A 17,003-nucleotide genomic window follows, 5' to 3' on the forward strand; every position below is an offset into this window, starting at 1 on the left:
ATAATACTATATCTTGAGGAAATCTAGTGTGTTACTCTAATGTAATTAGGTTAAATGTCTCTAGTGACCAACAGAGCCGTATGATAAAAAGTTTCACCCCAGCATTTTAATGGTTCAGGTTCTGCTCATGGTTTCAATTAAGTCAGCATGATTGCACAGGGCAGTGAGAACAGGATTTGGCCCATTTCTCTCCCGCATACGTGTTCTGAAGTTATCTAACCTGGAATGAATCATAGCTTCCTCAGACACATCTTGTTTTTCCAGTACTTTACAGGGAAGGTTTTGTTTTCATATATTTTCTTTTGAACAAAACTGGTAATCAAGTGTCCAGACCGACTGCAGTCATTTAAAAAAGCAATGTGTTTCAGTTCTGGTGATTTTGCTGGATTCTAGTTTGCAGCTTCTAGTATATTGTGCCTGTCTAAAATTACCCTACAGTTTTAATTAGGGAAGACAATCTTGTTCACTTCTTAGAGCAAATTTGATGGTAATATTGGTGTAAGTCATTACTCAGCACATCCGGAATCTCGGGCCATAATTTGTAGAATTCTTTGGCATCTATGTTGTCAAAATTGCTTGATGCTTTCCCTTAAGAGACCTTGTTTTATGTTGCTTATAACAGAGCCAAACTCTAACCTCAGCCTAAAATTTTCCATTCTGTGTTTTGTTGGGTTTTTTTTCCCATACTGGATGCCTCCCACTTTTTTTTCTTTTTTTTTTTTTTTTAAACTCTGGGACTCCAAGGCACATTCTTTGGCTCAGACCTCTTGACTCAGGTTCTTCCCTGGTTTGCATCTCACTGTCCCATCTGCCCAAAATTCTGAAAGAAATACTACCCAACTACCAGCCCCTAACAATCCTTCACTATCATCTACTACAGATAAGTCCATAGAGTTCCATGGTTAAGTCTTCAGGAGAAATGTAAAAGGAAGATAAGGCATACATGCTTAGGAAAGATTTTCTCCACCAGGAGAACTTCCCTGTTACAGTTCATTAGAATAATAGATTCCTGAAAGCAGGATAGTGACCTTCTCTCCACAAGCTTGATCTTGCCCTTCCTTTTGTTTTATTTCATTTCAGCTTTTCAGTCTGGGCAGAATCCATCCTGTCTTCTGTCTCATGCAATTCTTCCTTACTTGTGTGAGCAGTCAGCTCCTTTAAAGAGAAATTTGCTGTTGGAAGGGCCTCTCAGGGTGGCCTGTCCAAAGGATGCTATAAGCATCTTGGTTCCTGCCCTTCAGTTTTTATGATTGTCTCTGCTCTTTGCTGTGTTTCCTCCACTTCCCTTGCAAACGAACCACTAGATTTGTACACGTGCTTTCTCTCACGCTCCCCTCTACCAGGACCATAATTCCCACAAATAGTAGCTACAACTCTGAACAGATTTGCTGCCTGCCTTCCCTCTCACTCTCCTGTGACAGCTCCTCTCTCTTCCTTCACTCTCACAACTCACGTTTATATTTCTCTGAGTTTTTTAAGTGCTTTGAGGAATGATAGAGCTAATCTCTCCCTGTAACTAGACAGGAAACAGAAGTTGAAGGCCATGTCTTAAGTGCTGGAATACACCACATGGATCCCGTGGTCATTTTCCACTGTTCTCCTGATCCCCTGGTAACAATCTTCTGGAGAGCACTGTCTGGCCTGACTACCCCAATTTTTTCAGCTTGGTGAAGGGAATGGGAGACAGGACTGATATGTAGCTTTGAACATTTGGGGAGCATCTGCCTTTGTTTTCTGTGTCCAACAGGAGTGTGTCTTCTTGTTACAATTTAGAGCATCAGGCTTTGATTAATTTTGTTTATTGCTTCATCCCAGGTTAATATGTTTTGGAAATAAATATGTTGGAAATAAAGCTTAGATACTCCATAGTAGACCTGTAGTCTGCCAGAAGTTTGCAAACCTTTAGCCATTCCACTTTCATGCAGTCATTTTTTTCTTAGGGGTCTTAGGGTAACAGATCAATCAAGTCCAAGAGATACTGTGTTGACAGAAGGAACTAAGACAACACAATTTTTCTGTGCAGCTATCAGCTGTAATGAAAGCATTCTCAGCCCTAATAATAAGCCTAACCCCTCTTCTGTGAAGGTCAGGATCAAGAAGACGAGTTCTGTTTCAGAGTCCTGTGTCATCTGGCATGACTGCTAAGAAGGATGCCATTCAAATCTGGCAGTGTTTTTGTGATAAGAGCATTTGTCCATAGGAGCCACAAGCCTATTTCACGGAGACTGTTGAACAGCCACCAGAGGATATTTAGTCTCTGCTGGTTTGGAATTATCCCAGGACTGAAAGGCTCCTCAACCATTACCAGTTTTCTCAGCTACATAGTTCTGGCGTCAGATAGTTTCAAAACTTTCAAGATCTATGTTGTTTGTGAATTTAAAACAATTTTTTTTCCTCTGCTGTGGGAATTGCAATTGTAAGTCTCCTTGATCCTTGTTTTATATTGTTACATTGATATCATTCAGTGTGTTTATTATCAATTTTATTTCCTTTTTTCTTTCTGTCTTTTCTTCTCAGATCACTCACAATCAGTTTGTGGCCTTTCTCTGAAGGAACCTTTCCTTGTCTCTTGTGTAAGTATTTATAACATTTTGTACTTTTCATTGATATGAGTTGCGCATTTTCTTCAAGTTCCATCAAAGTCAGCCTGGGGCCTCTGTTACTTCCCATGGCCACAGGACTCAATAGTGAATTTTTATTCAAATGCAGTCCAATATTTTAATGCAGTGTCACCTTATGGGACTCAACATTTTAGTTCAGTGACATTGTGTGATTGATTGATCTAGAATTTATATGTACGTTTCTAGATGACAATATGGAAGATTTCTGTTTATGTGTGGAGATATACATGTTCTGATGGACATTATGCTGTTGTGCTCTAATTCAGAATTAAATATAAAGTATTCCATGCTGTGCAAGTGCAAAACAAGTACAGAAAACAGGCAACTAGCATTGCTGAAGTTTGATCCTGTGGTGTGGGACCCTTCCTTACCCAGTCCTGGCTGTTCTCTGACCTGCTTTCCTTATCTCATAAGATTAAATGGGCTGTATTCTCATTGACATCCAACAGTATCAGGATTAAAAATCTGTGAGTGGTTTCTTTGGAGGATGTTATGCAGGGTTCTTTTCTCACCTTGTTGCATTCACTTGAGTTTGGCTGCTGCTATGTAGACTGGTGATTCGCTGACCTTTTTAACTGAAGAAAATGCTATGTTTATCCAGATAATTGTGTTTTCAAGACCCAGAACAGGAAGAATTAATGTTTTCCTGGTTTAAGTTTTGGTTTTTTTCTTTTTGGGGGGAATAAGGGATGGAGCCTTTGGGAGTGTTTGTTTGTTATCATTTGAGTTTTAATTTTGTCAGGTTCTGACACATGATGGTTTTGCGCATTTGGAACAAAAACGCGCATTTTTCTGGGATTCCTTCATACATATTGGCAGTGAAATGTAGTGCTTTTGAAACAATGACTCTTCTTGTTGAAATATAAAGGGAAATATAGCACTACCACTTCATAATATTTACTATAGTTAAGTAAAGACAGACCAAAGTTTTCCAAATGTCCACTAGTATTTTAAGCCACTGTTTTGGGATGTCCAAGCTGAAGCTATTTAGTGAATGCCAAAAATAATGAGGGCTTTTAAATTTAGGTTTAGAACTCCACGTCCAAATATACCTGGACTTTGTGTTACTTTAGATCTCCACTTTGCAATTAAATTCTTATCTCCTACCTGTTCAGAGAGAAAAGTAGATGACTGTTAAAGTGCTGCCTGGAATTATAAAAAAAAAACCAGCACTGTAAGAAAAATAGCTCTTTCATATATGGGAGACAAATTAAACCTGCAAATCTGTAAATTTATGTTCGAGTTGTGTTTTGATTGTTGGAATTTCTTTAAAGGCATGCTAAAGTGCAAATGGATGTTCATAATTGTTTCAACGCGCTTGCTGAAACAATGAAAAAGCTTTCTTTTCCTCATTCTAGACCTAAAATATGTGGCTTTAACATTTAAAGTTGACCCACTACTTTTGCAGTGCTGAAAGAAATGGCACGGTGCCTTCTCCCCCGCCCGGTGGGCAGAACGATGACATTTGCTCCAGTGGCTGCAAAAGGTGGTATGACAATGCCAGCTCCCAAGGAGATGTATTTGAGCTGACCTATCATGCCTATGGTGTCCCCATATTTCTCTCCCTTCTCCTTTGCCTTTCATTATAAGGTGTCCCAAATCTGTAATTTACAACATGCTGTTCCAGTTTTGCTCTGATATATTTGCTACAAGTAAGTCGGAGCCTATGCGTGTCCATAGCTGCCCGTGGCAGTGTCAGGCCTGTGAGATGAGGGGAGCAGAGGCACCCACAGAATGCAGCAAGGCTTATGTCTAATGTGACATTTATTTGACTCAGAAAGGCAATTGATTAAAGGCCCATCGGACCCTTGCCATCATGTATTATGTATTTATCCAGCAGGGGCAGTTTATAATGGCCCCTGACAAATCCTATTACTTTTGTTGCAGAACTTCATAATATCAATAAAAAGCATTAATGATACTCAGGGACAGGAAGCATTAACACCGCTTGTGTTAACACTTCCCGCAGCAGCGGCAAAACCATTTATATCTGTGGCCTACACCGTGTGCCTTCGACATTCAAAGGCACCAGTTTAACGTTGTTTTACCTCTGCAGGGCAAGGCAGTTTAGTTGGAAACAGCAAGATGGCTTCATGATAGGTAGGCATGTGTAAACCTGAAGCTGAAATCCCTCTTCGACAGTGCTCTGCTGTGTGACCATGCATTAGTTGTTTTGCATCTGTCTGCCTTTCTTTCTTGACATGTGGGATTAGAATCACATGCTCTCTCGCTTCTCTAAGTCAAGCTTATTCCACAGCCAAGAGGGCCTTCTTGGTGCTCTTGCATTCCTAAATTAGCAAGCTCCATAGGAGCCCTACTCTATTTCAGGCATGTCTTGCTTGTTCTGTACTGGCTCTCTCCTTTCTCTCTGATAGGCAGGTCCTTCAGGCCATTGATAGTCTGGGTTCTTTTTGGTAACAGAAAAAGTGTAAATGGGACATTTTTACATTAGAAGCCGTTAATGGTACCTGTCAAGGATGTTTCTGATCTAGAGGTAACTGATTTGTTCTGCCTTCTGTCTCAGTGTCCAGCACTGGGCTCTCTTTTCGTATCCCTACCCACAAGTTGCTGATGATTCAGTCTTCATTCTCCTCCCGATGTTACGCACACGTCTGCCTAATTATATGGCATCAGGGTTTTGAAGGTGGAAAGATTTCATAGATCTCTCCCCCAAACTATATTCCCACTTAAGAGGGATACAGTTAATCTCTGCTCCAGTTGAATGTCCTCAGGACTTTGAGAGACACAGGTGTATTCTTTGTCAAAATCATTCTTTTCATGGAAGAAGTCTTCCAACCAGTCTGGAGCATTTTAATCATAATGTCAACATCCTGTAGCAGTATCAGCATTACCAAGGTACTTTACAGTAGGAGAGATAGCTACACTAGGATAAATAGCTACAGCAGAACACTTCTTTTACTTCCAGAGCACTCTCTGTTCAGATGGAACCCATATAATATTGAAAAGTTATCTGCTGTTAGCCTTGGTAAGTGCAAATCAGAAGGGCACCAGAGTCATCCACATACAAGGAAGTTGCAGGACATGTTAACCTAATTCCATGGATATCTGTCCATTCTGTTTAAATAGTTTTCTGATGTCACCAGGTTGTACTGAGCTCCAGCATCTTTCCTATCAGATTGAGCACTGATTCTAATTCTTGTTACTTGACATCCTAGTTTAAGACAGGCAAAAAAAAAAAAAAAAGAAAGAAAAAAAGAAAAGAAAAGAAGGAAAAAAGTGCAAAAAAATGCCATTTATTCCCCAGCTTCATGAAGACATATTTGGTCAAGTAATGATGACCTAAGGGAAGCTGAGAGGCATCTTACTGATCTCATCATAGTTATGAGAACCATCCATCATATGGTCAGTGATTTGTATGTCAAAAAACACCCTGTAGTATTCCAACCTGCCAGTAGCCAGTTTCTGAGAATACTTGCTCGCTTTATCAGACGTGATGATGCTCAAATAGTCTTTGCTATCTATGTATATGTCCCTGCTTTGGTACTTGTTCACCACCAAACTCTCATCTGTTACCACTCTGAACCATTATCATGAAATAGCAACTGATTAGCACCCTCTGAATCCCTTTATCTGGTTCTGTGCTTAGTGATATTTTGCAGATGAGGAACAACATCAGTGATTACTACATTAGGAACAGGGAGGAGGCATCTTTTCTCAGGTTTCTTAAGAAGCTCTCCCTTACTTGAGAAGAGGATAGCAACCTCCAGGTCAAGCGTATTCATGAATCAGAAATGAACATTTGCAAAATGCCAAAAAAGTCTACATGTAATAAGCCTTATGTTTACAACAGCTTTCAAGAGTTAGCATTTTTCAAGAATTACCATAATTAATGTAATAAATAGACATGCATATTATCTAGAAGAATCAGTTGATCTGCTTCTGAAGGAGGTTTAGGAAGGGGATGGTCACCTAAACAAACTGAGACAGGAAAGGAGTGTTTTTTCCCCAGCTATTATGTGTCTCCTGAAGGAAGGGAATGTTCCAAAAAAGAAAATAACATGGGCAGAGGCAAATGAGAGAAATGGTGAAACAGCCTCAAAATGGCAGCAGAGCTGAAATTCTACCCTGATGTGTTTATAGAAATGAAACTGTATGACTGAGAGTACACCTTGGGATGAATGTTCTTGAGCAAGTGCCACAATTTTAAGCTTTAATCTTTATCTGAAGATGTGGCCATCAAATAGACTTAAGCAATAGATGTGCATGAATTAAAAACCCCGCATTATTTAAAACAAATCTGACAAAGTTCATGGGTTTGTTTTAAAACTTCTGCATAAATAATAGACCCAATATGTAGAAAACCCAAGACGTAGCCAGACTTACAAAAAGGGGCAAAATTTGATCCCAGTTTTTTATTCAAGCATTAGTTTAAGTGTTGACATTCAAATTGTTTAGCAAGTAATGAAGGCTGCACATGGCTGTGAAGTTGATGTGTGGATTACAATAGAGGCATGTGTTCAACCTGCTTTCTAATTGCAATACCCACAGTATATTCACTGGTGCTGGATGAGATTGAACTTAAGATTGGCCAGCATGACAGCTGAAAATGTCACACCTTTCTGCCATTATGCATACTCGCAATCTCTTTGTTCTGAGTTGTTTTTCATTTACTTAGTGTAATATAATGGACTGAGTGCTAGCTTGTTTTGAAATATTATGGAGTACGACAGAAAAAAAAAATGGACTTTAACTAGACAGTTGTAGGAGCATAATATTTCAGATTTAACTAGAAAAAAGAAGGAGACAGAGAGAAAATTGAGCTGTTCAATGCACTTTTACCCCACACTGGCATAATTTAATATATTTGGATGGAAAAGACCACCTTTCCAAAGCAGTAGCAGCATTTCCTACAGCAGTTTGAACACCAACCATCAAAATATTAAGACAGACCAATTTGTTAGGTCGAAATCACTGTGCGAAATGGTAACAACTACAGAGTGTGGCAGAGTTTTTCAGAATATTCCCTTTGTAGTTATGGTAAATTATCTTCCAGCTTTGGCAAGCACATTGCTGTTCTACAGCTGTATCACCAAAGGTCTTTTTCTTTTCTGAGCTTTATTGTGAGTCCTTCTCGTAATGCAGAAATCCTCTTTGATGCACCCTGCTTTAGCATCATGTTGTGTATCTGCCTCCATCAGATGTATTCACCAGATATAAGGTAAAAATGGTACCAAGAACAAGTTGTGCTGGAGGAGTGGTTATTATAAAACACAACATCCAGAAAGAGGAAGCTTCCCAGAAGTCACCTTTTGATCAAGACATCATAGATTTGTCTATTGGAACTGGCACCAAGATACGAATACTCAGGGAGGTCTAAATGCCTGCCCACATGTCCATGTCCATGCTGAATGTCCTATGTGTGAGACACCACAATCAGAATTGAGCTTGTAAGAGCATCTCCTCCATCTCCTTTTCCTCTCCACCACTCCCACTTGAAAAAAGAAGCAAATCATCCGCCATGTAGTTCATTCGTGTGCCGTTACAGAGGTGCACATGTCAAAACACGTGGTTGTTCTTCAGGCTGTGCTTCATGAAGGCTGTTTTACCTCTTGGTGGGAATGGGAACTCTTAGACATAAAAGATCACAGCATATTAAGAAATAATGATTCTTCCCTCTGAAGTTCTTGTTCACTGCTGAAGCTTTCCATCATTTTGGATAATATCATGCTGCGTATGGTTCACAAATTCAGCCCCCCAGGTAATATTTTCATTTCATATGTTTGCATGCCCAAAATACTAGATTTTGCGCAGCACCAAAAGCAAATGCTTTTGGATTTAAACAGATCTTGCTCTCTCCCGTTCCATCTTACTAAGTTTTAAGTTTAATAGAATAGCTGTATCCATTTTCTGAATGCTGTTTTCTACTGTTTTAGCTTCTTAAGCATACTCTAAACAGTTTGATTTTTCAGGGACAAAATTGAAATCCCAACTCCAAAGCAAGGATCACTTGCAACGTTTGGATCTGGGTGTGTATTTAAATTTCATATTAGTCCATGTTCACTTATCCTGGATGTCTGTAGAGGGATTAATTGCTTTTCGCTTTTTGCAGTAAATCCACTTTTACATAAAAGACAAAAAATAATGTGTAACATTCTGGATTCTCTGCAGTATGCACTGGAGGTTGTGAAGGAGAACTGTTATGTGTGATCAGCATATAACCAACTTTGAAGAATGAAGGTTCAGACACTATTTTTCAATTTTTGCATTTAAAAAATCTTTTACATTTTTGGGTTTAGGGCAAGTTTCTTGTGTGAATGTCTGTGCATGCTTAGCATAGTTCAGTCATGACATTAAATACTTAAATTCTGCCACAGAAGGCTAAAACAAAAATGGAGCTTCTCTTCCAGTGAACTTTAATGGAAAGGTAACAGTTTTAGTCATTGAAATACCTGCGGACTGAGACATGCCTCGGGGAAGATTGTCAAAAATCCTTCTTTTTCTTAACTTGTTGAAGACAGTTTGGCAGATCTTTTATTGTGGAGCCTGCAAATTAATTTCACATTGATACTTTCTACTGTGACTTCTGTGGCAACGTCTTTGCCTTCCATCTTGGCTTGTGCCACTCTGCTAGTGGGCAGCCCCGTTTTTCCTAAAGCAGAAATTCACAAAGCATTGTAGTCTGACTAGATCAAGAAAAGCACATCATGTGTTCAGGGAGAAGCAAGGCTTTTGTAAGGGCTTCTGTTCACCAAGTATTTCTCCTCCACATCTTATTCCAGCAGCGTTTTCTTGAGATGCGGGGTCCAGCATTCGAAGGCATTCAGCAAGCAGATTTTGTAGATGAATTGGCATCCTGTTCTAGGAATAAGAATATTTTAAAAGCACAAAACTGAACTAGATATTTAATTAAACTGTACAAGTAAATGGCTGAGAGAGTTGTAGCATTTCTGAAATTCCCAAGGAACAGAACCATAGAAATAACACTGAAACATTACAGGTGAATGAGAACCAAATATTGTTCATGAGCAATTTATTGATGTTGATTGACCCTTTTACAGCTGTTAAGCATGACCCCACTTTTTCCTAATCTATGCCCCCTCCCTTTGAGTGGCCTTGTAAAGAAATGTTACCTGCTCCACCCAAATCTTATTAGATAGAAAAAGCTGTTTTATTTAACTAAACCATTGTGGAAATATAGCCTTCACCTTGCCCAATAATTCTTTCTTCACCACTGCTCAATCTTCCCTTCAGGTAAGCAGTTTCTCACCTTACAGTCCTTTTGCAAATCTTGATCGAAACTCATAATTTCCCTTGTGATACTGTATCAAATGCTCTACTGATAAATTGAATTTACTGCATTTCCTTTGTCTGGATAATCAGTTATCTTATCAAAGAAAGTTATCCGGTTAGTCTACTACAAACTACCTTTGGCAAACTCATGTTTTGTTTCATCCCATTTTCCATTTACCTACATGTCTTTTCCATTATTTTTTCCTTCAGTTTTTGCTTCTCTCATGCTATTGAAGCTCCTGATGTTACATCGACATCAAACAGGTGTAAGTGAGATCAGAATCAGTTTCAATACACTGTAGTACAGCTTTGCAAGAGCCTATTCATTCTCATGACTGCAAAAAGTTAAGTTCTCATCTGGCAGACAAGTAAAATACCATTTTTTATTTTTCATAGTCATTATAGCAAAGGGCAGGTGAGCTGATTTTGAGCCTTGGCTGGTGAATGTTTGCAATGATGTGCAAAAGGGAGATAGAGATACAATCAGAGACATCTACCTGCACATTAGAGTGCTTGGGCACTTGCATTAGAAAAACCTTAATGTATGTATCAGTAATGAAAATCTTAATTAATGTATTGCAGCATCTACCTGGTCCAGACAGAGCCCTCAAAGAGTGTGTCTGGCAGATCTTCTCTTGATTATTAACAACTAGCAAATGGCAAACTCTTCTTTTGTCTCAACACTGAAACTCAGAATAGTAGAGCATACAGCATAACTTAAGAGTTTGTTTGGACTTTTTCTATGGCTTTTTCCACTTCATTGTTATATTGGTGGGTTTCAAAACCTAGTAGCATTGATTAGAACTGAATGATGTAGCTTAGAGTTGCCAAAATGTGCACAGACACCTATTTACCCAATAGGGTATCTTTTCCTTTAGGAACAATACACTTGCCTGGACCATGCACACAAAAGTGCACTAATGGATGTGACGGCTGAGATTTTAATCTACCTAAACTCAGGAAATTTAGATTTAAGGTTCCCAGAGCAATCTTGCCTCTGCCACTTGCTTACAATAGAGTCTCTTACTGATCCCTGGCTGTGAGCTTTCCAAGGCAGACAGTACAGGGAGAAGACAGGGCAATGGAGAGGAACTGCTTGAGGTTTTCCCCCTGTCATTGTTTTCCAGTGACATTTGTTTGTTGAGCACCGCTTGTATGTTTGATGTGGTTTGAGACACATTCAGAAAACCTCTCCAAGTAGTGGACATACAACTGATTTATAGGTGTACTGAAAGAAGCACAAAGAGTGTAAGGTAAGGAAGAGTGTATGCATGCACACACACATTTGCCAGAGTTGTATCTTTTGCTTCCAGATGAGTCAGGCTGTCTCCTCAGAGTCACTGTCATGTCACTGACATTTCTGTGGACTCACACCTGCAGGGTAGGAGGATATGTCCCAGGCAAGGCAGGAGCAGGAGATACTGCTATTTACTTTGAATAAGAAACAGCTATGGAGTCTCTTGTTGTCTGTACAAATCAACACAGTTGAGCCCCATATAAAAACCTACACATGCAGTGACTTTATTTTTTCATCTTTAGAAAGAATTCCTCTAGTATGACAGAAGAGTTCATGCTGAGGCCAGCGGTTCATACAAGGCACAAAAGCTGCATATGCCTTTATATTGTCATATAAAAAAGTAGTTCTGAGAGTGAAACCCATGTAATCCAATAATCCCTCAGACTACAGCTGCTGTTTCAGCCATCATTAATATTCTCAAAATCAACACTTATTTTGCTAAGACATCAGAACCTGAAATATTCCAGATTAAATGAAGTGGGATTGAAAAATGATTAGTGGACTGAAGCATCCCTCTTATGTGGAAAGGTTGAGGGAGCTGGGCCTGTTCAGCCTTGGGAAGAGATGACTGAGAGGGAATCTTATAAAGGTATGTAAGAACTGCAGTGTGCCCTTGTGGCCAAGAAGGCCAATGGTATCCTGGGGTGCATCAGAAAGAGCGTTGCCAGCAGGTCAAGGGAGGGGATCCTGTATCTCTGCCCTAATGAGGCACATCTGCAGTGTTGTGTCCAGTTCTGGGCTCCTCAGTACAAGAGGGACATGGAGCTCCTGGAGCAGGTCCAGCAGAGAATGACAAAGATGACTGAGGGACTGGAGCATCTCTCCTGGGAAAGGCTGAGGGAGCTGGGCCTGTTCAGCCTCAAGAAGAGACGATTGAGAGAGGACCTCACCAATGTCTGTCAGTATCCGGAGGGAGGGTGTCAGGAGGATGGATCCAGGCTCTGCTCAGTGGTGCCAAGCAATAGGAGAAGAGGCACAAACTGATGCACAGGAAGTTCCACCTGAATGTGAGGAAGAGCTTCTTTACTGTGCAGGTGACCGTGCACTGGAACAGGTTGCCCAGAGAAGTTGTGGTGTCTCCCTCACTGGAGATATTCCAGACCTGTCTGGACACCATCCTGTGCAATGGGCTCTGGAATGACCCTGCTTGAGCAGGGAGGTTGGACCAGATGACCCACTGTGGCCCCTTCCAACCCACCCAGTCTGTGATTCTGTGAAATGGCTGATTCTTCACTGCTTGGTATCAGGTCTGTCTAGGCAGAATATAAGTGAGGAAACACCTCCAGTCTGATTTGATGCCGTTCTATACCAAAGTGCAAATATGCAATAATTGAAACTGTCCCCTAGTCCTCCTGCTACAGCTCAGTCACAGATTACAAGAATAGTATCTTTTTTATATACTCTTTTTTTACTGGTCATTTACACAATTCACTGTCTACAGTTAGAAAAGCTCAGTGTCTGGAAGAATATTTAAGAAAATAAAGATATTTTAATATGGTAAAAAACTTGTTATTTCAAAACAAAATGGCTTCAAACATGTCAGTGCTGCTACTTCCCTTTCAGGACTATGTACGTGTCAAGTTTGATGTTTTAAAACAAAGCTGTGTTATAATTATACAAGCATGTTTGAGAAAAAAAAGGCTTATGGAAAACTTAACAGCTGGAAACTGTTTTTTACATACTTGGATGACTCAAAAGCAGCTGAATGAGTTTTTGCAAAACTTTACCAAAAATGTCATTTCTGGATTGAGACGAGGCATGAGAAATAGCAGCTGAAAAGGTAACAGTTTCACAAAGGTATGAGCAAATATAGACAGAGATGATTTAATTCATCAACTTCCACTGTACAGTCGTTAATGTAATGCTATAAAAATAAAAGGATTCATATTTATATAGTTTTTCAAGGATTTCAAAGATCTGTACTAGACTTTAAGGAGCTAAGCTTTGTAGCTGAGCGCTAATCAAATATTAATATTTATATTTCATTGGAATACCACATATTCAAACAGGAAAACAAAGACATAGAGAAAGGTAGAGTGTTTGCCAGAGCCTGCACAGAAAGAGAAGACCACATTTAGCACCCGTGCCTTCAGATTGCTCAGCTTGGCAGTGTGGGAGCACATTTGGCATCAGGGAGCTCCTGGCTTCTCTGTCCCTCTGACTCCCATTTCAGGCACACCCAGCTTGTAGGTGAACACGCATGGGCTGGGCTCAGGTACCTGGCTCCCTTCTTTCTGTCCCCACACTTCATTCCCAAAGGTAAAGTCTGCCAAATTCTGGCTACTGTGATCATGAAGCTTGACTGTATTCAGATAGCATCCCCAGTTCAAGCGTGCATACACTCCTCCTTCTCCCTCTGTGCTCTCGAGGACTGTCAAGGTGAGAGAGCTGTCACTAGAAGCCTCTTCTGGGGTCTTTTTCAGTGCATGGTCCAGTCTATAACTCTCTAACAATCACTTCACTGTTCGAAACCTCAGTCACTGAATAAATATGATTTTACTGCTGCTTAGTTTGGATGTTGAACTGTATTGGAGGAAACTGCTCTACTTTCATACTGAATTTTTTTTCAGGGTGGTGTGTGTGAAAAATAACACAAATAGGAGTGGTTTTGGATGGTCACACTGAGCAGTCAGTACGAAGAAAAGTACAGTATGGTGAAGGGAAATCTGTTTGTAGTAAAAGCAATATGAGCTTGTAGTTTTCTAACAGGACCGAAAACATGAATTTTTCACTTTAACCCCAGCTGTAAAACTCCCTCTTGATGCTGGGGAAATCACTTGATGTCCTGTTGTTGCACCTCAATTTCATCTTCATGGTGTCAACTATGACCTAGCTCACCAGAATTCCATTCTTCTTGAAGTTCAGATATTAGCAGAGGTTTTGTAGAGATGCTTTTCTAACCTAACAAGCCCACTCCTTGTCAATGTTCAGAGTCATTGTCTTACTTTCCCAATTAAACCGGCTTTTATGGCTTTCACTTTTTTAACTTGGAAGAATCACCAATTCTGGGAGCAAAGATTCAGTGCTGCCTTGTGCATTATGTGGATTTCCAGTAGCAACCTCAGATTAAGAATTTGGTGTTGATATTTTCAGTGGGATATAATTTCATTTTCTCAACACATTTGATCTGAGATCCTCGAGAAATGGTAATCAGGAGACATTGCAATCTTTGCAGGCACATTTGCAGTAGCCCTAGATTTGGTTAGATTTAATCTCTGCACCTAAACTATGGATTTACATTAGGAAAAACATGAATTTAGCCAGGTAGGAGCACCTAACTCCACAGGTTCCTTCGGTAAAAGCAGGTGTCATCAGTCGTTTCTCAGCTTTTCAAAAGTTTTGGCTGTGTGCCCTGTGTATTGACCATTTTACTCATGAAGGGCCTCAGTTTTGTTTTCCCTTTATCATTTCCACTTTGAGCTGTGTAGTGTTGCAGTGGTTCTCACAAGAAGCTGTCCACGTACTCCTGCCAAAACCAGAATCACAGCCTAAGCTAGCCTTTAACTGGGCATTAGAAGGAAATTACACTCTTCTCATTTTGCTAACAGTATCACTTCCTCAGCTTCACAAATAATTATCTGATCCAAAACTTCTCCATTATTATGTTGAAGTGTTTTGCGAGTCATGTGCCTAAAAAAATTCAAACGCTGAGCAGTGGTGTTATGCATATCTCTCCTTCTTGTATGTGAATATCCTATGCACCAGGAAGTGCCAGGTTCATGGATCTTTTTGTCAGAACTCATCAGTTCTTGCTTTCTGAGTCATCTTTCAGATTGTATGAATTTTAAGTATTTGTTGGCTAGAGAATGATATGCTGAGATGACTGGGTGGAGAAAAGAGAAGAACTACTGAAAGGCAGAAGTCAGCAAGTTGGGTATTCTGTTAAAGATAAATCCTTTCCCAGAGAAGAAGTTACATCCTGTAATGCTCAGATCAGTTTGATATAACAGAGTTGCAGGCTGACAAATTCTCTGCTTTTCTGCTATTATGAACAGAACTTACAAAAAACCCAAAACCAAAACCAACTAACAGAAGATTACTGTGATAACTTCAGCTGTGATTGAAAGGGGTAGAAGAAACAAATCCCATAAACAGTCTTAGAAAGTATTTCCCATTATAGTCCATATAAGAATTGGCAACATTTAAATAGCATGGGTGCATATGGGATGCATTTAGGAAGCAGCAGAAACTGCAGCATCCTCTTTGCTCCCACTCCGCTCCATCAGGTTCTTGTTCTTCAGCTCAGCTGCCTTTGCAGGACTGCATCTTAAAGTGTTGCTCCTTTTGGCTGAAAGTTTTCTGACTTTGTCACTGAAAAAAAAGTATGGAGAAAACACAAAAGTTTCATTTCTCTTGCCTAATTGAAACAGCGAAATTGGTTTGGCTGTTTTGGTGTGAGAGGCAAAGCAGAAAGTACAGCCCCTCTATTTAAAATAACATGACTATTTTACAGCCCACTTTGCACAAGTGGAGCCAGGGAGGTAGGCAGGATGGGTTGTGAGAGAAAGAGGCTGCAAGGAGAAGCACTGCAATCTCTGGCACATCTTAAGCAGCAGTATGACCCTTTGATACTATATATGCACAAAGTTTTGTTGAGCTGGCACAGCAAGGTTGTGCTACCTATGTTTGCGTGGTCCACCTGCATGTACATGCTATTTGTGAATTTCTGAACCTTCCCCTCAGCCCATTTACAGTTTGCCCAGTGATTTAGCAGAGTTTTGCAATCTCACAAAAGTCTGGCTCGTCAGATGTAACATTAAATGAAATTGGTTTGTATTGCAACAGGATTGGTGGGAGGATCAAAGGCTTGGTGTAAAATAAAAGGAGGTTTTTGGTTTCTGTGTGCTGAAATGTTTCTATTTCCCTTATTTTTTTTATTAGTGTATATTAAGCAATTGAATTCTCCAACAGTAAGCAAAAAACTCCACCAAAGCGGTTATTAAAGAAAGCCTCTTCAGTTATTGTGTCAAGGGCTGCATGTTATTTCTATGAAAGGTCTCAGAAACTGTGTTCTTTTAAGGCTGATCAAAATTTTGTTTTAAAATCAGAGGTGTGCACCTAGACAGCACAATATATCTGATAATTCTAGCTTATTCTGAAGAGCCTGGGGTCAGCTAGAAGTTTGGCAAATTGTCTCTCAGGCCTGGAAGTAGTTCTGGCTTACAAATTTAAAAGCCAAATTCTTTTTTAGTATTTCTTAAATGTCAAAACAACCCTCTGACCTTGAAGATTACTTTCTCTGTATACTTTTTGGGGCTTTTAAGTAAAAACCAGGCTTTTTCCTAGTGAAATATGGTAGCCTGTTAGTCATCAAATCTGAGAATTTAGAGAAGGGAGGGTGACATTAACTCATCTTTTCTTTCCCTTTGCCAGTGCAAGAATGGGCTTCATTCATATCAATGGCAGCTGGAGGGAAAAAGACATGCTAACCTTTAACTGTGCTTCCAGTCTATTTCCATAATGTACACTGTGGCTTCTCCGATGAGGAGTGCTCTGTCTGCAGCCTTTCAGACCTTGTAACAACGATGAGAGGGAGGACAAGTTTCTCTGCTCTGTATCAGAAGTTACCTCCAGTGCCCTGATTTCGGTCTGTCCCCACCTAAGCACTGCAGGAAGGTAAAGGCCATATTTAGTGCAGCTGGCCAATTGTACACTTCTTTAACCCAAACCGAGCATTCCTGACCCTTAATAATATGATTGGTTGAACTTAAATAGGACATTTGAGCTGCCCATTTACTTTACGTATCTCCCGTATTCTCCTTTTCTGGAAAGTAATCTTGCCACTTCTGAAAGTTTTTTGAAAACTGAAAATATGTCCTTCCTTCATCCCTTTT

General features: G+C 39.9%; 1 protein-coding gene across 1 annotated transcript in view; it reads left to right on the top strand.

Annotated features, from left to right (window-relative positions):
* The window catches only part of ZBTB20 (zinc finger and BTB domain containing 20), a 449,829-nt gene that overhangs the window by 328,622 nt on the left and 104,204 nt on the right, over nt 1-17,003 (top strand). Inside the window, exon 7 of the transcript XR_552321.2 lies at nt 2,518-2,573. The gene's annotated coding sequence lies outside the window, so the exon portion shown is untranslated. The remainder of the gene's footprint in view (nt 1-2,517; nt 2,574-17,003) is intronic.

The sequence above is a fragment of the Corvus brachyrhynchos genome, unplaced genomic scaffold (assembly GCF_000691975.1).
Source record: "Corvus brachyrhynchos isolate BGI_N302 unplaced genomic scaffold, ASM69197v1 scaffold3, whole genome shotgun sequence".
Lineage (NCBI taxonomy): Eukaryota > Metazoa > Chordata > Aves > Passeriformes > Corvidae > Corvus > Corvus brachyrhynchos.